The following is a 6,992-nucleotide window of genomic DNA, read 5'->3' as shown; positions in this document are numbered from 1 at the left end:
TTGTTCTGGCATCACCACTGGCAGTGATGACTACAGCAACTTCTAGCTGGCTACACACGTATATGGAAAAGTGTTAGGAAAATTATTCAGACAGCATCTGTGTCCTACTTTGAAGTAGCTTGCATACGGCTCTGCACACATCTGTTTAGGAACCTCATCTAAAGGCATTTCCATCTTTTTTTGTTCATTAGAGAAAGAAAAAGCTCTTCCCAGATGCTTTCTTCTCACAGTGTTCTTGTAGCTTCCTCTGTTTCCCTTAATATTAATTTGTCAACAGCACCATACTGAGTCATGAATATACGATTTTTCTGAAATAAAATATGAAAGGCAATTACTAGTGCATTTGATTTACTTGAAGAAAACCTGTAGCATGGTGGGTTTTTTTTTCCTTCAACTGACATGTTCTGAACTGTTAAAAATAATGGAGCTCTTTGAACTGTGTTTGAGGTCAAATAAATATAGGAGTAAAAAAGAAACAACAAAATCTTTGCCTGCAACATTTTGGTGATGTCAAATCAACAGATGCTAATGCCTGTACAGACAATTTTTTTCTCAGGATTTGAGAATTTCTGTGAAGAGAAAGATCATAGCAGGTTAAAGACTTAAGGGAACATTTCACTTCAGTATTCACTACTCCTGTGCCCACTTTTGGAGCTTTGGAAAAAAGCAGGTGCATTCATAACTATCCCGGTTTACTAATGCATTTCTCTAGAAAACCAATGGGCAATTCTACAGTCAGACATTTCTTTAAATGTAGGTGGCTACAATCTCTGCCTTGGCAGCTGCTCTGCTTGCCTTGCAATCTCTCCAATTTGCAGGACAGAGCTCCAAGACCAACCACATGTACAAATAGAACTGAAGCCTAATGACTTTGGGAGGGGAAATACATGCATTGCTAAATCCACTATCGCCTCTTCCATCAGCAGTCATCCTGAAGCACTGACTTTAATACTAATGTCACAGTCCAGAAACATCAATTGGCTCTTAACATTTAGCTTGACTGTGGCACTGATATGGCCATCTTTCAGTCTATTTGATTGCTGAAAAATTTAAGTGGAATTAAGCTACTAGTTGCAATTAGTCACAGATTGAGATAGTAGGACTACAGTTTCCTAATTTTCTTCTCAGTTAAAAACCTCCAGTCTATCTCATGACAATTCCTGCAATGGGTTCTGTATTATGAAGAATGAAAAACCTGCAGCTAAGGGGAAAAAAATAAATGAATGCAAAATAAATTGCATTTAACATCAAAGCAAATTCAAGGGCTATGGCACAACGTGTATTATTCATTTTCATATTTAATTCATTAAACTTCATCTTTTTTTAATTTAAATAAACCTTACACTATCTATTTTGCCTACTGGCCCAGAGCGTTGCAGGTATTCCAGATGAGTCAGAAAACTTACACGCACTTTGCTGCTCCATACACAGGCCCTTGAAAAGTCACACACAATTACATACACACAAAGGCATGAAATATGCATATCTTCATGCATTTTAGAGAAAGCAACGAAAAAGTACTGTCCCTTTATTACTCCTAATACTGCTTTTCTCATTTTATTTCTCCTTCCTTTCCCAGACGTTCCCACTACCATCTGCTCAATCTCCTCTGTTTTTCCACCACAATCCTTCTCTTCCTTACATTGTTCTATACTTAATGTAGATTACAAATTTTCCATGGTCTAGAGAGCAGTATCCTCCCCAGAAAAATAATCACTCAACCCCACACCCCCTTAACAATTCTTCCTCCTTGATTTTTTTTCCCCTCCTCTTTCATAAATGCTTTCCTGAATTTTCCCCTTGCATCTTCCTCACCATAATTGCCCTTGATTCTTTTTCAGAAGTAAAGCTTAAATCTCTAAGCCTCTACCAGTGCAGTTTAAAAAAAAAAAAAAAAAGCTGCTATCATTACCTTATTATATAAGGTGTCTGTGCTAAAAATAGCATTACTTGATTAAAGAAAAGATAACAGAGATGCTCATCCATAGAATTAGTGTCTCAAGAGCAGGCAGGATCAACATAAGGTAGACAATAATCCACCCCTGAGTTTCGGTATTACTGTTGCAGAAAGTGTGATGAAGTGAGAATATATTATATCTGTTGTGACAGTACAATCGAAAAGGAGAAAGATCTGTGGAGGGAATCGTCATCTTGGAGGGCAAGGTGCACATGCTGTACATTTTCTCCAGTACGTGATTGAAAGAGATAGGTTGTCTCAAGTTAAAATCTACAAGGCTCTTTAGGAAGATGGACACTCATGCAGTTTCAGTCACCCTGTCTTTAATGTACTGCCTGTTCCGGGACAGGCAAATCCCCACTGACACAATGGAAAGCTAGGAAAATGCGGAAAGCATCCTTGGTGTCAGGTTCGAATTCATGATGTGGTTCAGCATTTCCTAGAGGATTTCTTACAGCTTTTTTTCTGTGGTGTGTTGTCAGAAGTGCTTCCCCCACACAGAAGACCGTACTGTCCTGGTCTTCCCACCTCTTCTGCAAAACCACAGCACAGCTTTCTCCTCCCTTTCAGAAGTAGTTTAACAATTTTTATTGTAGCAGCACTCCCTGGTTACAGTGAAAAATAGAAGACAGGAACCCTTCCAGTTTTAAAATGAGTAAGTGACGTGTGAGCAGATGGCTGTCTACCGAACTGCACCCCTAGGAGCTCACAGAGTAGAAATGAACCACTGTCTACTTTGGGGAGTTATGTGGCTCTGGTAGCAGTCATCACACAAAAGAGGCAAGTCAGCCCACAAGGTTGACTATAATTTACCTTCTCCATGGAAGACCTGTCTTAGTGGGGGATCAGGATGACTTTGGACCCCCAGGTATAGAACATCCCTTCATTTCCCACCACCCCAAAATTGCTGTAGCTCTGCAGCTATTAGCAAAGGGATCACTATGTGAGTAAGTCAACCTTTTCAAGATAGGCCTAGAAGAAAGGACTGTGAATTGACAGGTTCAGCTTCATACAGTTCCCACTACACTGCATGCCAAACAGAACAGCTTTTCCCATTGCTGGTGTTGGAGATGGTCAGTCAAGTCATATGTGTTCCTGGACCAAGGTTGCAGACCCTTTGGCTGTGCAGCAGGCATACCTTGCATCTCTTTTTTTTTTTTGGTTCACTGCAGCTCCATAGAAGACTAAACTGTTGGCCGAAGGTGACTCAGGGGAGGAAGAGAGAGGAAAAAGTCATGAAAACCCCTTGAAAGAACAGCTTTGGAAGCAGGGATTGAGAAGACAAGCATTTTCATCTCTAAGTAAGCCATGCAGGTAGTCACAAGGGGTTTTATGAGAAACTTCAGACACAGAATGCCTCCTCCTTTCTTCCTCGATGGCATTGGTTCAGTGGAGCAGGCTCATGCAGTGCTCAAAATAGGGAAGCACTGAGTTGAAAAGTGTGTTCTCATATGGAAAAGGGGAAAAGCTGTTTTTCCATCACAGAAAATACCACATTAAATAAAGCCTTTCAGCTAGCTCTCAGATTTAGTCACCCTTGGAAATAGCCATAAGCACAATTTGGCTAATACCATCCAAATAAGCACAGTGATCAGTGACTTTTGCCAAGTGTTTTCAAAAGGTGCCATTACCACAGTTTCTGACCCTTTAACAACGACATCCAGATCTTGCAACAAGACACGGACACTTTTTATTGTAGCATCCATTGCAACCCCTATGAAAAAGAAACCCTCAAAACCAACAGCCAATCAAACAAACAAACAAAAAAACCTGTCAAACAAGCCAGCGGTCACAAGCATCACAAGAAAGGGCTGGGGGCTAGAAATAAGAAGACTTCCATAAGTGAGGCAGGAGCAGCAGTATGTGTTGTAACCTTTTTGATTTCTGCTGACTTTGATAAAAAGGGCAGCGGGGTGGGGGGGTTGCTATGAAGGCTTTGGAAAAGTTCTAGGCAGGTGGTCTCAGGGGGACAGACAAGCTCTGCTTTTGTTAGAGGTATGGAAGTACAAGAGCCCTCCTCTTCAGACAGGCCTCTCTTAGCAGGGCCTTCTCTTTAGTAATGATAAGAGGAAAACTGTCATTCCACCTATTTCCCCGCCCCCCTCGTGTTTATAACTTGCAGCAACAAGACCATGAGCTGCAATTGAAATTTTGCTCTTGGGAGATTAAGAACTGTCCTACAGTGCTTCTGAGGCCAGCTTATGCCTAACCTCCTAGCCTTCCTGCAGTCAAGAACCTTCCAGGATCTGCTGCAAGCAAGTGTATTTTCAAAAGCTGGTGTGGGACTAGCTCTCTATGACCTCTCTGGACCTACCAAAGATGGTGACAGCTGTCAACATGTTACCAGAATTATTGGGTAGGGACACACCACACCTGAAGGCATATCTTAATTCAAGCCTTCAAACCTCACCTTGAGAAGAAACCAGCTTTAAAAATGACCCAAAGAGTCATACAGCTGTAATTCCTACCGTTCATGTTTTTGCTTGTTCCCTCCTTCACCACACCACAAATCATTCTGAACTGAGTATGGTGTATTTATTTACAATGCCTTCTTCAGTTTTTTGATTAGCCATAAGCTGTATGGAGCTCTGGAGCTGAATCTCACCAAGAGACCTGAGCACATGCCATTTGTTTACATCTCCATCTTACTAGAAGACAATTGCTGCAAAGGTCTCATCTCAGCTATTTCAGGATTCAAGTTATCTAGACCATAAGGCATCTCATCTTTTGCTCCACCATGAACCACTTACCTTGCCTTGTAGTACACTAAAAAATGCTGGAAATCACATTTGTTTTCTTATTTCTCTATTCATGTGGAAGAAGAGAACCACCAGCTTGAAGTTCATATTGCCTCTTCAAAGGACAAAGGAAGCAAAGAAGCAAGACATATTCTAGAATTCACCTTCAGTTAAAATCTAGGAGGGTTTCCCCTGCTCTACCAGAGAATTACCATTGCTCAGACCCTCACTAGCCATAAAGAAAATTCATCCTTATGACTGTCTACACCAGTGTGCTTTTCAGCTACCAGTTAACTTTCAAAAGTTGTCTCAACTTAAAAAAAACCACCAAACTACAAACAAAAACAAAACCCCCAAACCCCTAACAAACAAGAAAATCCCTGACAGCTTGCTTTCTGCTATCCACAACCTAACCCAGCCCACAATCCCTCACACAGCACATCATCTGCCTACCCATAATTATGGTTGAGGGCCAGCAGCTGCTTTTAAAGTGTTTCTTCATATTAATGATTAGGCCTTCAAACTCCACCTGGTTTGGGTTTCAAACACCTAGCTAGGCTTGCAGAAGACCTCAGTGGGGACTTAACTCTGTCTGCTGGAGCTGTGGCTGGTCTTCTCTTTCTGTTGAAATAGCCATACCTCAGTGTGATGGAGTTTTGGTGGTGTGGTTTTTTTTGCTATGGCTTTGTCTTTAGTATGCTCACAAGTGTCTCTTAACGAGGTGGAAACCAGAACAGCAAATCATTTTTAAAAAGTATCTTTTTAAAAGTTATATGTTTGTGGTGCAGGCTACATCTATCAGACTATCTGATGAATTTAGTGAAATCAGTGTAAATAAAGTTTAGCCCAGGGCACTAGACTGGAAATCCAGAACATTTTTCTCAGTTTTGGCCTGATAAATGAAGTTGTACACATTGCTGTCAACTCTGTGTCTCAGTTTCCCATATATAAAATAGTAATGAGCTATTAAACTTACTTACAAAGTGCTGTGAAAGCACTAGAGAATAAACCTGCCATGTAAAAAGCTTGGTATTATTGAAGCAACAGGAATTTTTAAAGTTGAGTGGCCTGTATTTAAGGACTTGTGAAGAATTAAAAGATGCTGAAATTCCTTCCATTTGTGTGGATCTCATTTGCTAAAAGATGAAAAAAAGAAACAAAGGAGTAACCAGGCATGTTGAGTAGGTTGGGCTCTGAAAGTGGTGAGGGCCAGGTGTCTGCATTCCTTTTCCCATTGCATGAGGCTTATAAGCAAACTTTGACATGTATCAGTTTTTCTAAAAAGAGAAAAATGCAGTGAATTTCTTACAGCTGACATGATCTCTCATCAACCATGTGCTCTACTGCATTCCAAACCCTGATTCCCACAGTATTTATACACCTAAAAATAAACACTGCTGCCTAATGATGCTCTTAAAAGGGCAGATGAAGTGCTAACAGCCCACTGAAGTCACCAGTCTCTTTAGATGCTGTACAAAACACTAGTAAGTGCCTACATTCACCTGCAGGCACTAAACCAGATTAGAAAATGAGGCATTGAGTCAGGAGTCTAAATCCCATCAAATCATCAAGAGTATAGGGGCTATATTCAGCCTGCCTAAAGTAATGGTCAAAGATGTTTTGAGAGGAGGAAAAGATGCTGAGTTCCCTGGTTATAGTGTAGCTTAGAACTTTACTCATCCTGAAGCTGTCACTGATATCTTCTAGAATGCACAAAGCAAGTATAGAAATGGTAGATCATGACAAGGTGAGTGCACCTTCACATCTGCCAAAAATGGAGTTGAGGCTGCAACAGAAACAAGTGTATTAGGAACTAGGCAGTAGTTTCTAATATGAAAACATCTTCATGGCATAGCATGAGGATTTTAGTCATAGGATCCTGCATGTTAGTGAAACATATCTAATTACCACAAAAAATCACACAAATATGCTGATACAGGGGTTCCTATTTTTGGAAAGCATCTCATTCCCTATAACGTATGGTCTGTGGTAGAAATAGTGAACTCAGTAGAACGGTAAAAAACTGTGGATCATTGGGATAGATTTAGATGCAATAACTTAATGGTTTTGTTCATAAAACTTCTGTATCTTTCATAACAATCAATACTGAAATCAAAAGGTCAAAGGATATTCCCAGCTTTGTGGCCCAGAGAAGTTGTGGATGCCTCCTCTGTAGAAGTATTCAAGGACAGGCTGGGTGAGGCTTTAAGCAAGCTGATTTAGTGGAAGGTATCCCTGCCCATGGCAGGGGGGCTGAACTAGATGATCCTTAATGTCCCTTCCAACCCAAACGATTC

The 6,992-nt window shown here is 40.6% G+C and overlaps 1 long non-coding RNA gene across 3 annotated transcripts in view; it reads left to right on the top strand.

Moving 5' to 3' along the window:
• The window catches only part of LOC308066269, a 97,245-nt gene that overhangs the window by 25,973 nt on the left and 64,280 nt on the right, over positions 1–6,992 (top strand). For 2 of the 3 annotated variants that reach the window (XR_013929094.1, XR_013929095.1), the window contains exon 2: positions 3,130–3,271. The exons of the other annotated variant lie outside the window; for it this stretch is intronic. This is a non-coding gene — a long non-coding RNA (uncharacterized lncRNA). The remainder of the gene's footprint in view (positions 1–3,129; positions 3,272–6,992) is intronic. 3 annotated transcript variants of the gene reach the window in all.

Source organism: Falco punctatus, assembly GCF_963210335.1.
Source record: "Falco punctatus genome assembly, chromosome: 6".
Lineage (NCBI taxonomy): Eukaryota > Metazoa > Chordata > Aves > Falconiformes > Falconidae > Falco > Falco punctatus.
The sequence above is the reverse complement of the archived record's forward strand: the minus strand, read 5'-3'. Positions and strand labels throughout refer to the sequence as shown.